The following is a 27,410-nucleotide window of genomic DNA, read 5'->3' on the forward strand; positions in this document are numbered from 1 at the left end:
ATAGCCTGCTTCACGAGCTCCTCGTGTTATCTCTGTGCGCAGAGCAACCTGCCTTCCTACATAATATCAGACCTATGCCAACCATGGACATGAGATGTTGCAAGGGATCGGAGCTTCTGCACCTTCTCCTCCCTCTGCAGGTACATTATTTTTATATTCACTAGCTTTCTGCCCGTGCGTTGCAACGGGTGCTAAAAATTTATTAAACAAAAATTTAAAGGTATTATCTGGAAAAAAGAATATAAGATTGTGTGCAGGGATTATAATGTAAGAGAAGACACATTCACATTGTATCAAAGAAACTCACATTATTTAACGTCAAAAAAGATATCTGATTTAAGATCGACATCTGGATTCATAAGACCCAGTTAATCATCTACACCATTTCCTCCAAATCACTCACCAGCTGGAACAAATGCAGGTACTCTAAACGCATAACATGTGCAAAAAAGAACTCTGCAGATGTAATAGTATTATCAGTTTTTCTATCAAGTCAAACAAATATGGATCACTGAAAGGGAAAAAGGAATAACCTCATCCATAAGATGTAGGATAAATATTGTAAGAATCTTTGAGTATGCATCAGATATTATTGAAGTGGTAGCATTGCTTTCACTATGACCGGCACCATTAGAACCTTCAAACCAAACAGTAGGATTCTTGGGTGTTTTTATGGGCAAATTTGTGTGACTGAACCAAATTAAAGAGAGAATAAATTCTAATTTTTTCAACCCTTCAAAACTGAAATAAAGCGAACTGGGTTTAAAATACTCAGCATAAATCTCAAACCTAAATGTAAGATGGCAAACACATGAACATATCTCTAATAGATAAAAAGAATGGAAGTTAGAGTGTAAAGTGTCATATCAAACAATAGCATTCAATTATCTTTATCTGACCTCTTGGTGAAGTAATCATTTAAGGCAATGGCAATATATCTTCCTTAAGAGACCCAAGCAGCTCTTGTCCGAACTCTGCAGTAAATAAGCAGCAAGAAATGATAAAAATGATAATGGAGTAAAATATGTAGCAAGTAGGCATATCACATGAGAAGAAAATAGGATTAGAACCTTTAAATGTTGCAGAAGTCAAACATGTATCCTACATTTATACTTTAATTCTAATTGCAGCTGCCTTGAGTAGAAACACCCAACCATCTAATTTTTTCTTACACTGAATCGTGGCAATCAATAGAACAATCAGCAATCACACTAAACAACAATGATTTTGTCCTAATCCTGTGTGCAAAAGAAAATAATTCTCACGAGCCTTACCTGCATTGCTAACTATCCAGCGCTGCATTCTTTAAGTGTTTTTTTCCTTGCGAGTATTCTTCAAGTGGCTTGCAGTAAATAGCCTGTAGTTGGATGGTTCCATCTCACTAATCTTCCCAAATTGCTTGTCGTAGAAGCCCCATAACTCGAACCTGTTTCAGACCAAATAATAGGGAACAATGTCAGCATATCAGACACATGTTAACCTAAGCTCTACAGAGTATCAGAAAAGGATGTACCAGTATGCCAAGTATTGGAATGGCGCATACTTGCCGTAAAGTTTATCTAATTCCTCATGAACAGAACTGATGGTATTTGCTCTTTTATGAATCTGTAATAAATTTCAGACATAGTACACGACATACTGAAATTCATCAACTATGAAATCTCAAATGCAAGGTTTCAGGAGGGGAAAAATACCTGCTTCAAATGCCTAATTGTCTCAGTATCAGCAGGAATCGTGTGGAAAAAACCCATACACATGAGCACATTGGCACGAGTGAAAGGGCCAAATCCACAGATAGTGGACAACTCTTTATTCAGTCTTCATAGGGTGATGGGACCGTGGATACCTCTTCTGCAACTGGTACAGACATTTTATGCATCTCTTCAAGTTTCTGTAGACATACCTTTCCTTCTACAATGCTGCGCACAAGCATTACAATTCGCTTTGCTCGATATCCAAGATTACAATGCTTGGTTAAAAAGTCTTCATCAAGATTCGCTAATTCTTCTAGCGTGGGGAAGTCACCGATGCAATCTTCCAAGCGACGAGGCTTGCTCAACCTAAGCTCTGAAGGATCCAAGGAGTCACATGCGCTGCCTGTTTCACTTGCAACAGAGGGCAAGCTAGACAAATTTTCATTTGTTTCCGAATGTGTTAGGTCATTTCTACTACCACTTGCCAGTCTTGGATCCTCCAACTTATCCTCTGCAGATCTTGTTTCTAGCTTGAAATGAACACTCTGCCTCTTGCTGCGCTTCCTTTTATGTTCCCTAATTTGAGGTGTCCTGGTCTGAAAATCGTCAATACTGGATGAACACTTCAGCTCTGATTGAAGCTCACACAGTGCAGTAGCCATTGACAAGGTTCTTGTCCATCTGCGGTTAGAAAGCACAAATGTGTAAAATATCTTGCTAACAGGGTTAAAAATACTTGATAAACTATGTACTTTCGATACACTCTGATTTTGTGTTCAGATATATTCTATTACACAACTACAATGTTTCATCTTGGAAGCAAACATGAAGCTAACCCCAGCTCGTATTAACTGGTGAAGCACAATACATTTTTCTTATCGCGTGATTGTACTGCAACGGTGCATAATATTTCTTGTGATCACTGGTATACAAGTAAGACGCCAATATGTAAAGATCCTAACTTTTTTCCTTGGCGAGACTGAAGATCCCAACTTACTTGTATCATCACACACACATGAGTGAAAGGGAAAGCTAGACCGACTCAACTGGCAATTGCAGAGAAGGATGCACTTGATCATATCCTCGAATAGTGTGGGCTAGCGGAAGACGCGGCCAACCCCGCCTCCTGCGCCGAAGGGTGCATCGCCTGGAACTCCGCCACCGCACACTCGTCCTCCTCCGACAACCGTAACATCCGCCACACTTGCTCCTGTGGACAAGACCAGAAATTAGAAAATGTGTATCGCTTGGTCAACAAAGCCTTAAATCTCCATCCATTCAAGCGCTCATGAGGATGTAGTCCTGGTCGAGTAGGGAGAGCTCACCGGCACCCCGGACGGAGACGAGGAGCGCAAAATCCAGGAGCGCGAGGTGGGCGGAGACGAGGCAAAGCGGGCGCACGAGCACGCGGGTGGCAGGGTCCTACCAGTTGGGCGCCATCATAAACAGCCTGTGGCTGCACAGAGCCGCCAGGTCGAACGGCACCGCGCCACCGAGCGAGAGCTCCAGGTCCAGGCCCACGCGGGACCGGTTGGGAGGTCGGCACCTCCCTCTCATGAACACGGTGGAGGCCCTTACCGGAGGTGGAAGAAGACCGCCTGCCTGGTGCATGCGCCGCTGGTCCAACCGCCGCTCCTCTACCTCCTCCGCCTCCACTCATCTAGCCGCCGCTCCTCCTCCTCCACTCGTCTAGCTACCAGATCTAGCCGCCCCGAGCTCGGGGGACGTCGGATTTGGCCGCCCCCGATGTGCGCCGTGGGACAAAAGGAGAGAGGGGGCGGAGGAGAGGGCTAGCAGATGAAGGTGGATCGATCCTCGGCGAAGGCGACGGCCTCACGAAGACGACAACGCGGGCGGAGGCAAGGCCGAGCTCCCGTGAGAGCAGCACCACGACGAAACCACATCACCCGCCGGCAGCAGATCCAACGGGGGAGGCGGGGCAAGGAGGATGGGGTGCGGGCGGAGAAGCTGAGGGCGGTGGAGGGGGGGCACGGGCGACCGGATGGAGAGCGGGTGAACGAAACGAACAACGATGCGGTGTCACGGTCGCGCGATGAGGATGGGGTGGGCAGAGGAATCAACAGGAATCTGACGGAGGTAGAAGAATATTCTGATGAGGAAGGCGGCGGGCGGGTGCTGCGGAGGAGACCGGGGCGGGTGCTGTGGAGAAGACCGGAGCGGCTGTTGCGGAAGGGGCGGAGCGGCCACAAGCGTCACGAGCGAAGGAATATTCGGCGGCGGACGGAACACGCCTTGCGTGTTTTTTAAGTAGGAGAGATTAACCACTTCTCTCTTTCTTTATACTCATAGCTCAGGTAGTAATTTTTGTGGTAATGTTTTAAGTATATCATCCATCAAGAGAAAGTCATTGAGAATGTAGCTGATGAGAATGAGCTAATTGTCCTTCCCGGCTTTCCTCATCACCTTGAGGTATCAATGGTGTGCGACGAGCTTGGCAACGATGATCCGTTGGCGGACTCCATGTGTGTTGTTTCCGGGTGTAGTGCTGTTTGGCTTTTGGTTGTCGGGGTGCTCATGTCGTTGGGTTTCTTGTCGGTTGGTCCCGAATCAACCTAGCAGTTGTTAAGGTTTTTAGGCCTAATTTTTCTCATAAACAGAGTCAGCTCTCTTCTTCTATAATAACATCGGTATCACTGGTCTCGTCCTCTTGAAAAATAGCTTCTATGAGCTTGAACCATTGTACCATGAGGCCTACCAGAAGAAAATATGTTAGGGAGTATGATCACTAGGGCCAATGTTGCTCTGCAATACCGACTGCAATAGCAGCCATGGGTGATAAGGGCAACTCCCGTAGCTACCGCAAAATATTGTACTGCAACACTGTGCCATCTTTTGCCGATCATGCCTACCGACACACCTCTCTAGCAGCTCTTTTCCAGTACTACAGTGTTGTGGAGAGAGAATGAGGTACTTCAAATTTGCTAATTCTCTCTCCTGCCCATATCACTGTTTACAAAGGAGAAATGTGAGTTTGAAGAGAGGAGAAGAGTAATAGAAGATAGAAAATAGGTAGTTATTGGAGATTTAAAAATAGATAATGCTATAATAATATTAGAAGATACTGTAATAGTATTATAGAGAATATATTTTAAAATATCTATTTAAAAAATAGTCTAAAGCATCCATTGATAGGATGCTTGCAGTGTCTTGACATCATGGAGCCAGCCTCAGTCCTTTTATGTCAGCTTTGGAAGCATGTCTCGTACTGTACTTTCGTAGCTTGAAGAGATTGCACTGGGCTTAGAGGCTTCAAAGATGCCATTTCTTTGGGTTATAAGGCTTCCGATATCGATAAATTTCTGGCGGAGGGGTTCGAGGAGAGAATCAAGGACAGAGGTCTCATAATTCGAGGTTGGGCACCACAGGCTATGATCCTCTCACCTCCATCTTTAGAGGAATTCATGACGCACACGCACTGTGGGTGGAACTCGAGGATAGAAGGAATTCCATTTGGGTGCATGGCCACATTGTGCTGTGCAAAGCAATTCTTGAATGAGAAATTGATAGTAGATGTTCTGAAAGTTGGAGTGGCTGTTGGTGTGCAGAGCATCACAACTAGGACAATGGAGGCTCATGAAGTTTCTAGGGATCAAATAGAGAAAGCCGTGTTGGAAGTTGGAACTAATGGGTGAAGAGACAGATGCAGAGGAGAGAAGAACCAGAGCTAGGGAACTAAAGCAAAAGGCTAGATAGGCTATAGAAGGAGGGTCATCTTACAGTAATGTAAGTCACCTAATTGAATATGTTATGACCAGGGAAATAACACCAGATGTTCAGTGATCTATCATGTTATTCCCGTAACACCTTTCCTTACAGGTTTTTGTATTTCATCCTATAAGAATAATATGTATCCAAACATGTTGCATTTTATGACATAATATGTTCAAAAAGTATTACATATCATTCTTATAATGTGAGAGTAACAGTAGTATCCTTTTTTTTAAAACAAGACAGAAGCACCGCCGATTCATTAAGAGAGAGATAAGAAGTTTACATCAAAAAACAAAACAAGCAGACGACAAAAACAAATCCGAAAAGAAGGAAAAGGGAACCATGACAACTAGCTCACAAGAAACACAGCCACTAGGTTTGCAACTGCCTGGCCACTAGATAATCTCGCTGCTCCTCAATGATTCTTCTTGAGATTTGTGGGACTGATAGTTCCTCTAAATTGAAAATGCGCCGGTTTCCTTCCAGATTTCCTACCAAAAATAGAGCAGGAAACCAATGTTTCTTTTTCCGTCATGTTTGGGGCTTCATTCTGCAACTTTCAGGAGCCAATCACTTAGATCCTTACTGTCCTACCTGCACGACAATAAGGTTGTGCCATTCTGTTGATTGCTGCTTATCCAGGCCGCCTCAGTATAATTACTTGTCTGCGATCTTTAGTATGTGTTTCCATGGGCGATTAGTGTCATCCCACTGATGCCATAACCATCTTAGGTGCAGGGCACGACCAAAACATTCTAAGTTCTTGATGCCAAGGCCACCGTACTTCTTTGGCTTGCATAATTTCTGCCATCTGGAAAGGCAATGACTTCCTCTAATATTATCTGGATCTACCCCTTTTCAAAGGAAACCTCGTCTGATTTTGTTAATGTTGTCAATTGCTCAATTTGGCAATTTGAAGCAGGTCATGAAGTATGTGGGTATGGAGGAGAGGACAGATTTGATTAAGATCTCTCTACCCGAAGGAGCAAGGAGGTCCCTTTTCCAACCTGGAAGCCTGTTGGTGATTTTTTGGATGAGAGGGTGTACTGCAAACCTGGGAAGCCGCCTGGTGTGAAGGGAGAGACCCAGGTATTTGCAAGGGAAGCACTTTAGGTCACCCAGACCAGAGGAGACTAGGAAGGAAAGGTCCAGATGTTGGTAGCCAATAGGGTAGACTAGAAAATTTGGCACGCCGTTGGCGCGCCCCTGGTGCCCGCCTGTCTGATCTCAGCGATTGAATTATGTTACTACTACGTATTAATTATTGATTCACTTACAACATAGATCCACTTAGAAATAATTTTTTTAACGAACCATGGCAGGAGCACTTTGCTTGATATAAATTAAGCATGTAACTTCTACACTTAGCTGACACTTGAATAGAGGTTGAAGCCTGAAACAGACACACGAATATATGAATGAAATCGGTTAAAATGATCTGCAAGTATAAGTGTAGAACTATCAAACGTTAGATAATTTCATGAAGATGGGAATGTTTGGGAATGCCTTTCTGACTTCTTATACTACACCTGAATTTATAAATCATTAATTTGCCTATAATTTATTCTATCTCGCAGTTCATTTGCCTCTTTATCTATGATAATGTCTTGCGGCCTTCAAGACCATGTTTTGCATGACTCAGGTTTACAAATATATTTTGCGATATTAGATATACTTTGGATACATGTAAAAGTTTTAGGATATATTTACATTCATATGGGTACAAAAATAGGCAGGGTATGATATGTTGCAATATACAAATATAATGCATATTTTCAATCCTACAGTTAACAAAAACAATATTGAAATGAGTCCAGATCTATAGACAATATTGAAATGTAAGATGTTTGGAATAAAAGAATATAGAAATGCATAAACTATCTTTGTTCTTGTTATCCGAATTTCCATGAGTAGAGTCACATATTAAGTACAAGCTCTATCTGCGATTAGTGTATGTCTGAATGGAAATAGAAGTGGAACTTTTATATCGAGAACCGTTGTTGTCATTATGCTGTTGCAGTGATCGCATGTATGAATTTGTCAAATGCAGTAACTATGTCACATTTGGGTATGGCATTTCCATTGTGAATCTGGTCACAACACATATTTTTTATATAAAAGCACAACATACATTAGGTTTAGCTTTGCAACAAATACTGAACCTAATACCGAACTGAAAACTAGACAATTACTCGTGGAGAAATGAGGAGGTATCTACATATACAACAACCTTAATCATGCAAATTCAATAAACACAGCTTATAGAAATGTTACCTGCTAGTTCGTCATATTTCATTTTTCTGCAGAGTTGGGAGAAACAAAGGGAATGACATAGGGGAATTTTCTTCCAATTGAGATGGCAGGCATCCGTAACGTTTGTAAACATCAAGAATTTGTAACAGAGATTATGTTTAGGTACTGCAATAAGTTACAGGAAATGAAGTGTTACAGCTTTGAATTATGTAAACAATTGCAAAATTTGACTCAAATCTTATGAACCTATAATCATATTTGTTGAGATCGCCATGAACAGATGTAGATTTTTTAAGTTGCAGTTACAAACTAATGTCCTATTGTCAAATTCAGTGACCCAAGTGTTTAAACCATATTCCAAAACTGCAGAAATTTCTTGATTCAATATTTTAGAATTAGTTGCATGTCAGAATTATTAAATTAGAGAAGTGCTATTTTTCTCAAACCAAATGATGTTGCAGGAAGGACATCTAAATTATCATTGATCAAGCTTACATGAAAATGCTCATAATTACAACATGTAAAGTTTTACATCTTTTTCTGCATTATTAATGTTGTGTGAAGCCTGAACACATGTCCACCCAAGAAGATATAAATGCAAAGATGAGAGTGAAAAAGCATCATTCAGGAAGAGGTTTCAGCTGGTTGGAGTAATATTCATGAGCATGGCGAGTGCCATTCTGTAGTCTATAATTGTTCATTCTAAGAAGCAAAAGAAAAAGCTTTAGACGTGGACCCCCCAACTTCCCTAGCAACTATCTAGCTCTAGCAGCTCATTTGCCAGCTCCATCTTTTTGTTCTCTAGCTTTATATTGTGACATACCATGTATGTTTCCTTACTGAACTTTAGCCAAATTTAGTAGAAAAGACATAGAAGCCTGACTGGCTTCCCAAAAGGATAAAGTCATTGTGCAAGATATTATATAGTCAATATTGCCTTATATTATGATTGAAACTACCATATGTGTGACAACATTTTAGGAATTTCAGTCTGAATTTGGCATCTACACTCAATGGTTTGGATAAGCTTTCTTATTAGCACTAAGAATTTCAAAGAAGACTCTAGAGTGGTACGCTAAAATTTGACTACATAAATAGTTAGTTTTGACAAAAACAAAGTGGCATTAGAGTTCGAAAAATGTAAGGACGTATATTCTAGGAGCCGATAAAAGTAATATATCTTACCATCGACATTTGGCTTCAAGGAATTCAGATCTCACCTATGGGTAGAAGGAAATTTAGGCTCATGTAGTTTTATACAAAACATTGAGCTATATAATTGAAAGAGAAGCATAGATGTCCAATTTGGCAAAGCATATATGCTAGGGAAACATGTTGTAACACATGGAATAATACACACGCAATGAGCTGTAACTTGCATTATACAATTTTGCATAGCAATTCTAGTACCAACTGAAACTATGGCAACCGCAGGAAGCAGACAAATTAAAATCTAAATATTTCCATAATATATTCTCTAAAGAGCATTCCATCGAACATGTTTAGTGTGCCTAACAAATGAACTACATAAATCAGTGAAATGAGAATTAAAGGCAAGCTAGCTTTGCATAGCAACCGAAGTAAAGAACAGTGAACATGAATTGTACCTATCACTCCTCTCCTTGCAAACAAAATATAGCTAAATACAAAGAACTCACTAATTATTCAAGGTTTAAGTTAAGTAATAGGACCAGCAAATTTAAAAACATGGATAGTCGAATTTGATGCTGTGCAAAGTAACCTGGGAGGCTAGTTAGCTTTCTTTCTTTTCTTTTCTTTTTGTGCTACCCAGATGTTTGTAGTAATTTGACCTGAAAGCAAATAATGGTTCCTTAAATAACTTTACGTATTGGTATTAAGTGAATTATATCACCAGAAATTTGACTCGTAATTTATCATCTTTTTACTACTTTGGTTAGATTTAAGCCTTAAAAGAAATTTGCAACTTTTATCAAAAGATATTAGTTCTATCCTGTATCACACATAGAATGTTTGATGTTTACAACTGTTTTGCATAGATATATAATAGTGATTCGCAAGCTTGTCCGCAGGAAATTGAACATAAGGATGAAAAATAATAAATGATAAATGACAATTGATGCTTCATTCGTCAATTTTTAGTTATTTCAATATAAATAGAGGAGCAATGTTAGGCAACAATTACAACTAAAACTGAATATAAAAGATGGCTTGTGATACCTTCATATTTTATTAAACAGTTCAAGGGCATGAAGATAAAAGGAGAAGAAGCTCACCGTGCTTTGCTAATTTGATTATTAGAGCCTGCTTGTCCTGTCGCTTCATGCAGTCCTTGTACCACGTCGTTCAGTGCCACTTTACTAAAGGTATAGTGCTCCATTCATTTAGCAGTCAACAAAATCTGCACATTCTTTAGTGCCAAATATACTGAGTCAAAAGAAAATTTACCCAATCTTTCTACAATTATACCTTTACCTCTCTTCTAGCTACTTCACTAAGCCATTATAGCTTAGAAATTATGCACCTTTAGTATAAGGAAGCTTATACGGCATACCCACATGATAAAGGCAAGTGGTTACCTTCATGATAGCATTCAGTTTAAAGCTTTCCTCCCTCTATTTCCAATTTTGACGTCCTCCAAACAGTGGTGAAGGATCTTTATCCTATTTGTCAACGGTTATATATGATAACTTCTTTACGATTATGTTGAGAGTCCTCTTTAGAATGACAATAGCATTTGGATCATCTGCAACAGGTATTTGGCAGCCTGATCGTAGTTTATCATCAGATAAAATGTTAAGAAATGAATCTTACAGTAGAGTGGTTTCGATGAGAGACCCATTTAGTCCAACACGTAGAGAATTTTTCTGTTTTTTTTTTTACAAAGAGCTGCACAGATGAAAAACAGAACAACTGTGTCAGCATAAGAAATGATTGCAATAGAGAGTCTTGATGGAAAGACCAAGGTATGTAACTATGGAATGTTGTCCGAACACTGAAATATACAAAGGAAGATCCAGCACAACATATCGGAGGCTCAATGTACTTGTATGGCTACCATGTTCACAGGGCAGTGCACATAAGCCGAGACTTGCAAGCAGGAAGTATCCAAGGCCACCAATATGCAATTGTGCATGTGAAGGAGATCCTGCATTGCCGTAGTCGATAAAACCATGTTCTTTTGTAATTCTACATGAGGCAGGATTATGGTAAACAACCACATCAGACTCCTGAAACCAATGCATAGAGATATCAATGCTATACAGATGTACTGTCAAGTCCATGTGATCATATGACATTGGAAGCACACATAACGACAGCTACGATACAATGTTATACCGGTGTAATCACATTCAAGTGGTTCACAAGGCATTGCCAGCAAGATGCAGGACAATAGCACTCTTCTACGCGCACGTAGAGTGGCATTGTGATGGATAGCTCAACGGATTTCAGTGTAGCGAGGGAGGCCAAGTGGCCTGACTCACCTGAGAGGAATTCAATGGAGGAGCTGCAGGACCAGAGGTAGAAGGCGAGGGTGAGGAGCACGAGCATCGCCTAGGTGATGGCCGACACGAGCACTAGTTGCACTGCGCCCCTGTGCCACACCATCTGTCGCGTCCACCTTCCTCGTCGCCTCCACGCCACCGCCTGCGACCGAGGCACGCCAACTCTCAGATCCGAATAGAAAAGCAGGCAGCTAGGTCAGTTTGGGATTGCTTGATCAGCACGTGTGCCGATAGGGTTATCGCCTACCTCTGCTTCGCTTCGCACAGGCATGCCTTGATGAAGAACACCCACGGAGTGCGCCGAGCACTGAAGCCGAAGGAGAAGGTGGGCACGGCGAGTGGAGGCGAAGGGCACCGTCACCTGTGGGGAAGGCAGCGGCCTGTACAGGGCGAATGCATGCGGCGCCTGTGGGAAGGAGGTCGGGAAGGATCGAGTGAGACCGAGGGTGGGTATGCGATTCTCACCGTCCATTTTGTTTTTACCATCCTTTTTCTATCGGACTGTGGAAAAATAATTTGCTCACGTGGCGTGATGAGGTTTGAGTTTTCTGTCCAGGATTAGAGTATAGAGATTTCAGTTTGCTAAGGTTTGTAACAAGGCCACTTGCCTTTCCAAAGATGTTTAGAATTGTTTTAGTTGCTCTGAATCTCTGATGCCTTGTTCTGTCGGTCGGAGACTCTAAACTAAATGTTACTAGGGAAGGCATGAAGGATAGAGAGCTGTCGTGCCTTTTGGAAGATTCGAGTGCCAAGATGAATAGCATAGGTGAGAGATGATCACCTTGTCTCAGCCCCCTGGCATGCTTGAAGCTAGTTGTGGTCTGTCCATTGAATAGCACCTTGGAAGAGGCAGAGCAAAAAGAAGGGGTATCTAGTTTCTCCATTTCTGACCAGAGTCAAATCTTTGTACAACTTCAACAAGGAAATGAGGGCCTATTTGTTTTAGCTTTGGATTATGAAAAGCTGATTTTAAAAACTGAAGCTAAAACAAACAGGTAGATCGTACAATCTGCTTTTTAAAATCTAACTCCATTTTCTACCACAATCTACAAATTGTCTCCCATCAGCTTTTTATAGATTATGACTATAGGAAAAATATAAGTGTCCACACAAGCCTAGGATAGTTACTCACCAATACCATTACTATTCTTAAAACGTTCTTTTTTTCATCCTCATCCTTCTATTCTATCTCCTCCTAGCCGCCGCCCCCTCCCAGGTGTCTTCCCTCCCCCTAACACCACCCACTCTCTGCCGTCAGCGCCCCTCCGCCCACCCCCTCCACATCGTCACCTCTCCCTGTCGCCCCCTCCCGACGTCGCCTCTTCGACCGCTTCCCACGCCCCACCGCGGCCTCCACCCCCCTCCTCAACTCCGGCCCCTCCCCACCGTCACATCTCCCCGATGCCCCTCCCCGACGTCGGCCCCTCCCCGCTTGTTCGCCACCCCCACCATCGCGTTCGCCACCAAACTTCCAATACGAATCCATCGGCCCCTCCCTCTCCCTGTCGGATCCTCCACCGGCCGCTTCTCAGTCCACCGTTGCCACCGCCACCATGCATTAGGAGATGAAGAAAGAGATATGAATGCATTTCGTGATAATATTGCTAATGTTTTGTTTTCTATGAGAGGGTAGATTGACTATCCGTGTTGTACATGAGAAGATATGAGAGGGTAGATTACTCATTTGCTACTTTAGATGGATTTTATTAGAAAAATTCATATTTGTCACCTTGCTACAAGTCCAAAATGTTGTAGTTACAAATACATACATACCGCATAGCTCAGTTATCATATAATTAGGATCAGATATGAAAAACAATGAAAGAAAATGTTAATTAGACATAAATATGCACTCAGGAAAACTAAGGATATCACGGATATTATGCAACCAAAGCAAACATCCAACCCACTCCAAAATTCAGGATGCCAAACAACCCTCACTTTTTGGACCCTCAGCTTTTTACAATTTAGCTTTTCAAAATGTACAATCTAGAAGCTACTTTTCAGAATCCCAAGCTAAAACAAATAGGCCCTGAGTCAAATGCTTTGGAAATGTCCAATTTGACAAAGAGAGTTGGAATCTTCCTTATGTGTATGTTTTTATTGTGCTTTGGACATTCATGAAATTATCATGAATGCATCTTCTTTGATAAAAAGCACTTTGGTTTGTATAAACCATTGCTCTTAAGTGTGGTGCAAGCCTGTTGGCCAAAAGCTTGGAGAAGATTTTAGCGAAGTTATGTGTTAAATTAATTGGCCTATAGTCACTTACTTGCTCAGCATCTGATTTCTTGGGTACAAGGGTTATGTTAGCCCTGTTGAGGAGTTCAAGGAAATCCCCCTTAATGTGGTAGAGTTGGTCCATGGCTGCCATCAAGTCATCCTTTATGATGTTCCAACAAGTGGAGTAAAAGATGCCAGTGTATCCATCAGGTCCATGAGCCTTCTCTTTTGGCTAGGACCTAATCATGTTCCTTACTTCGTCTTCAGTGAATGGTTCTTCAGGATCATCTATGTTATGCTGTGGAATTTCAAGGAAGTCCCAATTTAGTCCAACGCTCCTTGTAGAGGTTGTGCCCATTGTTTTCCAGAAATGATGTATGATCAAATCCTGCATTTCATGTTGTGAAGTAGTATGTATCAAGTCATCTTGTAGGGAGGCAATGAAATTCTGTTTTATGGTGATGTTTGGCGATGATTTGAAAGAATTTTGTATTTGTGTCACCCACATGGAGCTAAATCATTCTAGATTTTTTACGTTTTCTAGCTCTATCAATTGCTGTAAGACCCAATATCATGTTCTTGAGATGTTTGACAAGCTCCTGTTCACTAGCAGCCAATTTTCTTGATTCCATGGCTTCATCAAGCCTAGAAATGATTTACAAACAAATAGTTGTGGCCAGATTGGCCTTCGCATTTAATCTTCTAGACCATTTTGTTAAGGCTTTTGCAGTTCTAGTTAGTTTTATGTGGAGCTAAAGGAGTTTGTCAGTGGAATGCACCTGCCTATTCCAAGCTGCCATAACACACTCGCAGAACCCCATCATTTTAACCCATAAGTTTTCAAATTTAAAAGCTTATGTTGGCTTGTGGTTCTTGCAGAGAAGAGAGGAGGAGGGGGCAGTGATCAAAGCTCACTGAGGATAGAGGTAGGATTATGGCATTAGGGCAAAGCTCATCCCATTGAATTGTACAGAAGATTATGTCAATTCTGGTCATGGTAGGAGTGTCTTGGCCATTGGACCAAGTAAATTTTCTTCCTATGAGCTCCACTTCTTTGACCTCCATGTGGTTTATTGTTGTTTTGAAAGGAGTCATTAACCTTCTCTGGAGTCTTCCATTGTTTTTGTCTTGAGAGCAAACATGGTCAGTGATAGGGATCAGGACTAGATTCAGGGAGAAACCGAGGTCAAGGCAGTCAGGAGGTCACGCGAGATGTTTGGGCAAAGGAATGGTACAAGTGAAGATGATCACGCCATAAACATATATGGGAGACATATGGTCTATGATGTAGAAGATCAAGTCATGAGGTGTTCGTCGCAAAGGTGTGTTCCATGGAGGAATAAAAATGAGGCACAACATCAGCATGATGTTAGCAGCATGTGGCGCTGATGTCAGCTGATGCTAGCACACAGGCAGGCTCAGTGGCCCACAACAGTTGTGGCCTATGGGCGCTAACAAGCTGGCTCAACCTAGCTTGGTGGCCCACAGGCGGGCATGACCCATGTGAAGGTGCCAGCCTAGGCGGGGTGTGCCAACCCAGGCAGGCGCACGAGGTAGTCCTGGTCTGGCGATGGCCCGGGTGGGCACAATTGAGGGCGCACGACCTAGCCTGGCGCATGGCACGGTCCAACAGGCGAGGAGGCAGCTTTCTGGCATGAGGCATGGCCCAAGCGAATGAGGCCGAGGCCCAGTAGTTGTTAGTGGCCGAGTCTAAGTCGAACCAAGCTAGCCAGGCCGAAACCGAAACCAACGAGAGAGAGAGAGAGAATGGGGTTTTTTCTAGAGAATTTTAGGTGATTTTTGTGAGACATTTTGTGAAAATTTTCAAGCTATGAAGATGTAATTTTCAAGATGATGTGTTGATAATTTTCAGGTTTGCATAAGTTTATTATTTTCACCATCCGCCATGGTTTTTGCTTTCTAGGGAATATCTTAAGATCCGAATATCCGATTGACGTGATTCTTGTTGCATTAGTTGTGAAATTTTGTCTACTTTCCACTACCTCTTTTTCATGTCAATCGGATCTTATTTCTAAGATTTTTTACTAAGTTTAATATCATAGTGGATTTATATAGGGTGAATTTTTAATCACGAAAAATTTGATTTCAGTTTCTCCAATCATTTACCCCCTCTGATTGCCTAGTTTGTGCATAGTCAATCCTACAAGTGGTATTAGAGCCTAAAACCTTTCTAATTGATCTTAACCCATAATTAGAAACATAGCATCAGATAAGTATTCTACAAAACCTTGTGTTTTCAATGGTGTTGATTTTTAATTTTGGAAGGCAAAGATAAAAGCTTACATTCAAGCCCAAGGCTTTGCAATTTGGGAGAAGGTATACAACACTTATGAGTTTTCGGAGAATGGTGAAGTGACGGTGCAGAATATGATAGCCGTCGAGGCAAACCACAAGGCAAGGAAACTAGTCATCCAAGGTTTGGGAAGGAGTGACCTCAACCGAGTTATACATCTCAAATCAGTGTATGAGGTATGAAAAGCACTTTGTGATTACCATGAAGGTTCGTCTACCATAAAAGAGGTATGGGAAGGAGTGATCTTATTTGAGATGAAACCTGGTGAGTCTTGATGATTTATTTGCTCGCTTTAACAAAATTCTTAGAAATTTGTTTGTTGTTAATGTTACATTCACAGATGCTGAAAATACAAGTCAATTATTATGATCTTTAGACATATCAATTTGGGAGATGAAAGTGACATCTATTAGAAAATGTACTATCATGAGTACACTTACTTTGAATATACTTTATTTTAAATTAAAAACTAATGAGTTAGATGTTTTTGCTAGAAAGGATCCTAATAAATCAATTACTTTGATTTCTTAACGTAACTTGTATGATTCTGAGTCTTTTTCATCAAGCTTTATTTTATCCTTCTTGTTTTCACTAGCTGATGACCAGCTTGAGGAAATTTTTGAAAAAGATTTAGTACTACCCTCTACTCATTTTTCTATATCTTTGCAGAATGTGAGAATGAGGAAGAGATGTAGTGGAGGTCCTAAAATATTCTATGAGTGTGGTGATCTCAACTATATTCGTTCAAATTGTCCGAGGGGAATGAGAGAGAAAAAAACACCCTTTCAGGAAGAAAACCTTTCTCCACCGCAAGATTGTGCATCGAGTTCTTTCAACGCTTGAGCGAGTCAACTTGAGCGATGTTGATTCAGAGAGTAGCAAAGATGACACAACATCCAAGAGCAAGGCAATGCATGACTTGACGAGGTTGTGTCTCATGGCAAGCAGCAAGGAAAGCGTCATGAGGATGAACTTGACAGCGATAGAAATGAGTTACTGCCTGCTTATGATGATTTGTCTAATGTCGGTGTTCATCTTGGTACACTCTTAGAGAAACATTATAAGAAAATTAAGAAATATTATGCTTTGATTTAATTGCTTAGTTCTAAAATTGCAATTTTTAAAATTTTGATTCTCGATGATGATGTTTGTAAATTATGTGAGTTAATTTATTCTATGCTTACTTCTCTTAGAGATGTTCATGCTTCAACCCTTGAAAAACTGAAAGATGAAATTAAGAAGAATAAGTAACTTGCTATTGTAAATTGCAAACACATAAAAGATGATAGTTGTTCAACTTCAGATTTACTTGATTCAACTTCTTGTTCTAAATGTTCAATTCTTGAATTGAAGTTGCATGATATTAATTCTAGAATTTCTTAAATAGCAAATGATATGATTACTCATGAGGTTCTTTCATGCTCAAATTGTCATAAACAAAAGAAACCCATGAATGTTGCTTGTGATAAGTGATTAACTCTTTCAAAATAAGTTGATTACTTAAAAGGAACTTTGGAACGTTTTTCTAAGGGAAGGAAAAATCTAAATCTAATTTTAGATTAATCTAAGTCAACCACATGTAAAGATGGTTTAGGTTTTGATCCCTATACTCATTCTAAGTCACATGCTCCCACTGTTATTAGGGCTCTTGATAGTGGAAAAATTGAAGCACTTGCTGAATATAAAAAGGGTGTCTTTAAATCTGTTGGATGTTTATCTTCTACAATAAATACAAATGTTGCTGCTTCTAAACCTAAACATCATGTTAAATACACTTGCACTCATTGTGGTGGAGATGAACATTTAGTAGATTTTTACTTTAGACTATCTAAAAAACAAATAAAATAAAGGTTTCAGGCTAGGTCTAATTTAGGAAATCTACGTTTTGCTTCTTGTGAGGTTTTGACACCTCATTTTGTGCCTCGGGTGAAACAAGCATCATCGTTTATTGCTAGAAACATGGAAAATCCTAAAACTAATTTTTCTCATAAGAATACTTGTGTTGTGTCTGCTCATGCTGTTGGTTGTGTGCATCGGTACTGGATTCCTAAATGTTTTATTACTAATACCACTACTGGGACCTCAACATTTTTATTGCTATATAGGTTTTTGGAACGAGGGATGGAAAACAAAAGCTTGATGGCTCTCGGTTCTTTGCTTAATGTAATCGAGACTTGGATGGTTTTTCATATCCTTGTGGTGGCTTTCAAAAGCCTTGCTAGACACGATAGCATCTTCACTTACGTTGTGAGCTATTCTAAGCACTCATACTTTTTGTATTCATATATTTCTACTTGTGGTATGAGATGAGATGCTTGTTCATATGATTATTCATAGTTCCCCACATGTTGTATTATGTTATATGTTGTATGATGACTTTTTCATATTTAAGATATGGTTATCATGATTCATACTTTTGCCTAAAAGAATATACCATGATAATTCAAACATATGTTTATTATCCCCATGTCTCCTTTGATTTCATTGGCTATTTTTTTATTTCTTTTGGCTTGGGGAAAGTTATTTCTTACATATTTTGAAGTATAAATTGATCCCATTGGATGGTTATTTTTGGATTTTTTTTTTGAGAGGATTGTTTGGGGGGACTTCTATTTTTTATATTTCTTATTGCTTTTGTTTTCTTTTCTTTTGTGTATTTTAATAATTAAAAAAATGAGAAAACAACAAAAAGTAATGAGCATTATATTTGATACATATATGTCATTTGAAGCTATATAGGAGTCTTTGCACTTTTATATCTATACATGTCATGGTGTAGTTTTTGTCATGACTCTTTAAATTGAATGAAACCTTGAATTAAATCTTGTCATGGTTGAACTCTTTTGACTGCTTTGATCTCTGATTAAAATGCTAAATGTTAAGAATCAAAGTAATGAGAAAAATACTGAGTAATAGTTGATAGGTAAAAGATCAAGAAAGTATGCACTGCTACACTTCTTCTGTAATACCCTGGGCCATTAGTGCTTCTGGTTTCGGCCCGTGGGCCTAAGTGTTCTGGTGTGGTAGGTTTAGTACTACCTTGGTAGTTTAGATAGGTTGGGACCAACTTATAAGCCTTCACGCTCCAAATATAGCACCTTCGAGTTAACCCTTTTACACGAAGCGAGGATGAAGGTGTAGAAGGGGTGCTATGCGTATGCAGGCCCGCCCCACAGGTGGGTTTGGTTGTAAGCAAATTTTGAAGGCGGGGTGTCATAGATGGTATTCAGAGTCAACTCTCGCTGCACGAGCATACGTGTCGGCCCATGGAGGGGACATTGTATGGCCGTGGCACCCAGTTGAGGTCATGGGTATTTGTCAGTTGTATAGGACGTAAGTTGTCGATGGCGTTAGCCCTCAAGGGGGACAATGTAATACCCCGTCCCATTATTGTTTCTGGTTTTGTTTACCTGTGGGGCCAAAGTGGTCTGGTGTGGTGGGTTTAGTATCACCTTGGTAGTTTAGATAGGTTGAGACCAGCTTATAAGCTTTCGTGCTCCAAACATATCACCTTCGGGTTAACCCTTTTATACAAAATGAGGATTTAAGTGTAAGAGGGGTGCTATGTGTATGCGGACTCACTCCACAGGTGGGCTAGGCTGCAAGTGAATTTTGGAGGCAGGGTGTTACATCTTCTTTACAACATTGCTTATCATTACACTTTTATATGAACTTGAAAGAGGTTGTGTATGACCAAAACCATTATCTTTAAGCTTCTGATTGTCTTTTTGACATAGACTTGACTTAGTTAAAAAGTAAGGCAAGATCATGCATATAATTACTTGCAAAACAATCTAAAGAAATACAAGTGGTATTCATGATACAAGTGTTTTAATAAAAAAATATGGCATACAAGTGGTACCAATGTTTTTGATAGCATATAAATGGAGTAGTTGAGATTGGGAGACCATGTCTTGCTAATAAATTATTAATTATACTTGATGAGTTGTGTTTATACTATATTTTTACATGTGTAGACGGGTGGTGCAGATATTCTTGATAGTGTCTATTGCTCAAATATTTGTCATACATGTGGATGATTTATGATTCTCATTATAAAAATGATAAAAACGAAAACAACAAAAAAAAAATATTCTCTCTTTTGTATTCTTGATGAACCCATTGTCAAAGGGGAAAAAATTTGGGACTTTATTCTTTTTTTGTCAAAGGGGGGTATTTCTTATTTTCTTTCTCTTATGGGAGAATTTTATTTTTAAAGAAAGGGAGAGAATTCTTGAATCATTTGACTGATTTTTTGGTTTTTCACTTTGCTTCTCGATTTTAAAGAAATATACATGTCTCAAAAGATGTTGCCAATGTTCAAAGGGGAGTTGTCAATGTTTTCATCAAGGGGAGATTGTAAAATCATGAGTGATGAAAGGTTGATTTTTGTGATGAAATTGGCAAAAGAAAAGTGGTTTAGCATAATAACATTAAGTTTATATGTATTCATTCTTAAGGTGTTGAATGGTTTGACATGGGATAAGTTTGGAGAAACTTGGAATTGGTTGTTTGTTTTGCTCATGTGCTAGTGTGCCCTGAGAGTGAATGTGATCGGTGACAGAATTAGGAATAGCTTCAAGGAGGAACCAATGTTAAGATGGTCAGGAGGTCACACGGAACGTTCGGGCTAAGAAACAGTATACATGAAGATGATTACACCATAAAATATATATATGAGATGTACTATCTATGGTGTCAAGGATCATATCATGAGGCGTACGACATGAAGGTGTATTCCATGGAGGAAGAAAAAAAGAGGTGTTGATGTTAGCATGATGTCAAGTTGACATCAGTAACACGTGGCATTGATGTCAGCTGACGCCAGCACACAGCAATGGCCAGGCTTGGCGTCCACAGGCCGGACGCGCAGCCTGGAGCGCACAACCGGGCGCGACCCACGCTCAGGCGTCGATGAAGGCGTGAGTGCAAGGCAGTCCTAGCCCGGCGATAGCCCATGTGGCTTTGACCGGGGGTGCGGTGCCCAGCCTGGCACATGGCGAGGTCTAGCATGCGAGGAGGCGACCTGCTGACTTAAGGCGTGGCCCAAGCGAAGGAGATCGAGGCCCAGGCGGGGTTAGTGGCCGAGTCGGTTTTCGGGCCAGGCCGACCCAAGTATATATGTGTGGGTTTGGGCTGTTGTTTTGGATTCCAAGCAACTTTTGGATTCAATAGTTACAGAGTTGCATTGGAATTTTTTGCATATATATGTATTTAATATTTTCAAAATTACACGGCCATTCCAAATAATTACAACAATAGGCTACCGTCGCTCGTTCATCGGATGAGAGCAAGGACTCACCCTATGAATGGGTGACACCTTATGGGCCCTCCCTGTCAGGTAATAGGAAATCTGGTGGCGTGCCACATGTCGCTCGTTAACCGGGTGAGACCTTGGTCTCACTCGGTGAACGGGCGACACCTTAGTCTTGCCCATTGAACGGGCGACAATAAGATCTCATCCAATGAATGTGTGCCACCTTGCTGTAGTTGAATTTAATTTTATTTACGGCACAATAGGTATCTGTGCGTTATAATTTTTTTGTTGTCGAATCGTCCAATGCCATTATAGGCTCAATCACCTCTAGCTCTTTTTCTTTGTGTTACCAGTTCCCACCGCTATTCCAAAACCGTTGTGCGATATTTTTGATACCCGTATTTTATAGAAACGGAAAGTTGAACACGGTGAATTTAATGGGAACTACGACATACATGGACGGTGGCATATATGGTACACGATCATTACCACCTAAATAATTACCGCGTCTAAACCTAACATGCCTTAGGGAATGTAAACAATATGATTACAATATCTAGTCTACTGAGTGCAACGTGGGTACTTTCCCTTCCTCTCTACTTCCGGTCCTACCTCACACGCCCGACGTGCCCTATCGCACTTCCCCTCCCTCTCCGCCTCACGGGCCTCCGCCATCATGTGGTTATGATCCTCCCACATCTTCTGCTGCTCCTCCTGAATACGCTTGCACGTAACCTCCCTCCTCTCGTCGGCTTCTATATCATGGAAGCGTCTCCAAGTGATGCAGTGTTGAGTGTGAAGGAGGAACACATCCGCTTTCGACTGCTCAGTATCCAGCCACTGCAAGAAGTCATATAGTGGTGGCGGCGACTGCAATGAAGATAAAAATATTAAGTGGTAAATCTTAGTTGTTTTTGGAGTAGTTTAGCCAAAAGTTAATACCTGGCGGCGGGAGCCAACATTAGTGCTCCCCTAGGGTGGATCGTACTCGTACTTGCAGCAAATGAAGAACCTCCTTCAGTACGTGTAGGGGAAATCAGAGGACTTCGTGACTCTACAAAAGTCTCCACACCAGCACATGGGCACTTTGACCCCATCAGGTGTAGTATCCAGCAAGTATTTTTGGAGAAAGGATCAGAAGCCATTTTCGTCGGAGTTATGGAGGTTGAGGCTATTGATTTGGTTGTACATGTGGCCAAGAGGTCATCTATTTATATAGCGGATTCGTGCTGGTGCATGTACTGAGTCTATGAAAATCAACCCTGAGAAAGCAATTGATTCCGGACTAAGGTGTGGTCATATCAACTGAAAATGCTACTTCTAAAAAGCCTACATCTTAAAAGGCTATTTATGAAAAGTCTACTTCTGAAAAAGTCTACATTTGAAAAAGCTACTTCTGAAAAGGCTAGGTCTGAAAATGGTTGCTCTAAAAAGATTAGATCTGAAAATGGAGTACATGTTTTATTATCACAGTTGGATATGTGCGGGTAACACACATTTGATGGTAATATTATGCCGCGGTAAAAAGGACGTATGTTGCTACAACGCATCTATAAAAGGGTTATGTATCTAGAAACTGAAGCCACAGCGATCAATGGAGGCTAGGGGCGGGATAGGGTGAGGAAGAAGGGGGGTGGGTTGGCCGACGGTGAGATGGGAGGGTTCCTTTGATCCAACTGAGTATGAGGAGTCTCTCTACTACTTCCCTTTGTAGGATAGGAGTGATTTTCATCTTCCAAGTCACCTAAGGGTTTATGAGCACTCGAATGAGCCCTGGACCAAATGCTCACATGGCTACGATTGCGTGGTTCAGATGTACGATGGGAGCATTCATGGGGGCGTCGATTCTTCCGATTTCCTCTTGGTAGGGAGAGACCTATATCGCCATGACCATCCGTATACTTTTTTGAAAACATTATACATTGTAACTTTCACATTTCTACAAGCCTCCGACGACGACCCCGACAACTGCCAGTAAACGAGATGGGTTGATACTCCTGTTCCGCAGCATATCCAAGATTACATCCGCCACCTGCGAGACCAAATCTTCGACTTGCAGAGGGAGGTGCAGAATATGTCAAGTCTTCCTATAATACACCTGGAGGACCCTTCTATATGCATTGATCCATGGTGCACATGCTCGTGCCATAGGGATGCTTCTCCTCCACCTCGTTCTCCTCCTCCTCCTCCATCAGTGCAATACGGTGCTGGAGATTATTGGGACTCAAGAACCTCCTCGTAGTTCACTCTAAGTCAGTACAATTAGAACAACTGTTATGACGGCGTTGTAATTTGTGTATCGTCCCATCGATCTTTGCTCTTTTACATTCCCTAAGGCATATTAGGCAGAACTCTGGTACGCCACTAGGGATATCGTATATGCCATTGTACGTTAGGTCAACGTGTTTATTATGATTGTTATGGAATACTCGTGATACGACTCTATGGTCCGAATAGAATCGCAAAACAAAAACACGATACATGAAAGATATTATGACACTAACAATAACATAGTAGCATGAAGAAAGTAGCATTACACTAACATTAACATAGTACCATAACACCGACAATAAAAATAACACCATGAAACTAACAACAACATAGTAGCCTATAGGTTACGTCCCCTCTTGGGGATGACCCCCTGGTCGCATCCGCCCTCGAGACTCTGCGCCTCTGCACTCTCACCTGGTGAGCTGAGTACATGAGCAGTTCTGGTGGAACGATTGCTCACGTAGGCCATCCAGCGTGTAGTGGAGTGGCGTAGTCATCTTAGGAGGGTTGTGTCCCCATAAGTGGTGCGTCAGGTAGTTATGATGCACTAAGCTTGTCACTCTGTTCGAAGATGTAGCAGTACCTAGGGACCTGACTAACGTCTCTAGTGAGCAACTCAATGTAGCTACCCTGCGCCTCTACGTCCTCAAGATCGTCGATCTTTGCACACGAAACAACAAAGAAAACATGTTAGCACAGATAAAGCATGGCATACATAACCATTAGTTATTCATGAAGTGAGTGTCGTACCTGAGCCGGGGACATGAGAACTCGAAGGACCCAGGTTCGTGGAGTAATGTTGTGTGGACCCGCTACCGGCGTAGAAGTGGTCACTGGCACCGATGAATGCTGGCTTTCACGTTGTGTTGCCACAGCGGTGGGTAACCGGTGTCAGAGAAAGAATGCCTAGCCCATGCGACACTGTAGTGTGGGCCACTGGCCCAGGAGAAGTGCTCATATGACCACATCTAAAGCAGCAGGCGATACCTGGTGAGAATCTCATTCTCATCAGTCTTTGTGCAGGCGTCACACAAGCCGCAGTACATCTCAGCCAGCACAGCAGAATCCCAACTGTATTGTGGGACCTCCCCCGGGTTGGTGTCCGCAACCTCTCTAGCATAGGGGATCATGCTCCTCGAGACTGTGTTGTTATTGATCTCAGTGAACATGATCCACTTGAACAACCATAGGAGGAACGCCTCCCAGCAGGTGGATGTTGTCCACCTGTCAAAGAAGAAACAATAATAAATATATTCATTAGTTAGTAATGTAAAGGAGATGACAAAACAGTACAAGATGGCCTTACCATAAACTAAACGAGAAAGGCCTGCGTTGGGCTCGTGCTTCTTGGACCCTAGAAAAGCCCTGAACAGGGCTAGGCCGTCCCTCCATTGAACGACAGAGAAGCATCCCAACAACCCATCACGCCAAGCTACACCCACATCCCTCGCTCCAACAGTAGCACCCGCACAAAGCATGCCCAACAGCAGGGAGGCGTCCTCGAGCGTGCCCGCCATCTCATCACAAGGGAGGTGGAACATGTGTGTCTCGAGACACCTTGTCAACAAGGGCATCAAGCAAGGCCCTGTCATAGCTGAATCGCATGGGTGCCTCCGAGCCCCCCACGAACACGTTCGCCTCCACCAGCCGACACAGCAGAAGTAACCCAACAGCATGCAACCTGCAAACATAATACACTTAGTGAGAAATATCGATAACAAACCATATAAAATGTTAAATTTAAATGGTACAAACCTCGAGATCCAGCGCGCGTCAACCCTCAAGAGCTCATCTGCCACATAAGGTCATAGTACTGGAAGCTCCTTAGTCTGCATGGTGATGCGGTACGAACGGTTCCTAACATTCAGCTGAGGGTCAAGCAGCTCCAGTTACGCTATACTTGTATGTTCACAAGTTATTTACAGTTTGATAAGCAAAACAAACAAAAAGCAACAAGGAATCATGCAACATATAACCTGAGATAATAGATTGTTCAAAGTCTACACAAATATGTTAATGAAACACAACTTAATATGTTACAACCTCAAACGTAGTAATAGTCTCAATACTACAATAATAAACTACAATGTTGTGCACACGAATATCCATCACAGCATGAATTACAACATTAATCAAACTCAATAAGTCGAGGAAGCTGACGATCGATGAGGACGAGTATGTCTTCCATCTGCTGCTGAGCTGAAAGGACCTGCTTCCATAGGGTTGACACTTGAAACACCAACGGTGCATTTCTTGTAAGTGTACTCTATTCCGTTGCACTTGCTACACCATTTCACGTGACGGTCAGCTTCTGCTTCATCCATATCATTACGGAGCTTCATAGTTCTGCACCGTCCCTTCTTCTGCTTCATCTTCTCGGGATCAGGGATGAACACACAATTGGTCCCAGGTTCCTTCGTGAAAGAACTACAAATCCTGAAATCATATATCTTATGGTTCTAGTTGTTGAACAAAGCTTCCTTCTTGAAGTAGTTGGAGATGTACCAACGAATCCTCATCCCCATCACAGCACACACAACAATCATATGTGCGCATTGCTTGTGTAGTAGCAGCTGCAAACGCACTTATCATCAAAGAGGGTGCATTCTTGTATAACTCTCTCACGCTTGCCCCCTTCCTTCCTTTGTCCCTGCATAGAACTTCGTATCTATATTGTGTTGTTCGCATGTCCTTCACCCGGTGCATCTTTGTCTTCTCCATCTTGTCTTTCATGTACTTAGTCATCTTCGTCCCATAAATCAGACGAGCATCATTTTTGCATAGCGTTCCCCTGAAATACTTGCAGGTCCCTTGAAATATGATCTCTACAATCCCCACCAGCGGCAACCCCCTCACACATTTCATCACCTAGTTATAAACTTCTGCTCCATTTGTAGTCATAATGTCATACCTAGCCCAGTTTGTGTTGTAGAGTAGATCCCACTTCTCCTTTGTCTCATTCTCGATCCACTCGCTAAATGACCTGATAGATGACTCGGTCCTCTGTGTTATGCCAACTTCATTGTCCATTGGCAGGGACTCAAGAGGTACTGGTTTGTCCTCCGGTCGCCTCATGGGCCTCCGTGCACGCTCATGTGTTTACTTCTTCATCAACTCATCCAATGTCTTCCAAAGAGCATCAAACTTCCGCTGCTGGTTCTGACCGCACAGCCTCTTGAACATGTTTATGAGGTTCTTGTTCTTGAATTGGTGGAAGAAATTTGCACCCAAATACCTCATACACCACCTACTTTACAGATCTGGCCACACAACCCATCATGCCATCGTCCATTCCATTCTTTAGATCCTGAATAGCCTTGAGCATCCCTGTTTGCTGGTCATGTATAAGGCACACATTCGGTCGAGCACCCACAATTATCATCTTGACACGGTACATGAACCAATACCAACTGCTGGTGTTCTCACTCTTCACAAATGCAAAGGCCAACAGTAGCACTTGGTTGTTCCCATCAACCCCAATAGCACTCATGATCTATCTCTTGTACATACCGGTAAGGACAGCACCGTCGACGCAGAAGATAGGCTGATAATGCTCAAAAGCTTTGATACATGGTCCTAATGCGAAGAAGCATCGCTTCAAGACATACTTGCCAGGTTGGGACAACAATGGATACTTATCAATGTCGTAATACATTTCCGGGTTCCTTCGATCAATGGTCTACAACAAGTGTGAAAAATTGTCATATGACGCTTTGTAGGTCCTCGAACCTCATCTCAATTGCCTTCCTCTTCGCCCTTCATGTCTTGTTGTAGCTGATAGTATATTTGTACTTCTCCTCAATTTTCCTTATTATGGACCTTGGTTCGTAGTTCAGGCTGTTCACAATCTGGGCGTACATCACATTTGCAACAAAGTCTAATGTGATGTTCCTATGGCTAGGCTCAAGTTCGTCCATCATGAAAGTGTGATCCAACACAATCGACACCTCCCAATACTTAACCCACTTCCTCTTGAAGCCATGCACCCGTCTCAAGTAACCCCACTTCACACACTTGATATCATATTCCTTCTTGTTTGACTTGACAATATAAAATTATCGTCGAAGTGATGTCCCCTATTAAGTCACAACATCCTTCATGGTCTAACCGGTAGGATATCTAGCACCCTTGATCACCTCATTCTGCGTATACTCCCAAGGCACCTGATTCCCCTCATTCAC

At 41.7% G+C, this 27,410-nt stretch overlaps 1 pseudogene; it reads right to left on the reverse strand.

Moving 5' to 3' along the window:
- Window positions 1-1,097: 1,097 nt before the first annotated feature.
- Window positions 1,098-11,210, reverse strand: LOC133927957 (uncharacterized; annotated as a pseudogene).
- Between the last annotated feature and the right edge of the window lie 16,200 nt (window positions 11,211-27,410).

The sequence above is a fragment of the Phragmites australis genome, chromosome 9 (assembly GCF_958298935.1).
Source record: "Phragmites australis chromosome 9, lpPhrAust1.1, whole genome shotgun sequence".
Taxonomy (NCBI): Eukaryota; Viridiplantae; Streptophyta; class Magnoliopsida; order Poales; family Poaceae; genus Phragmites; species Phragmites australis.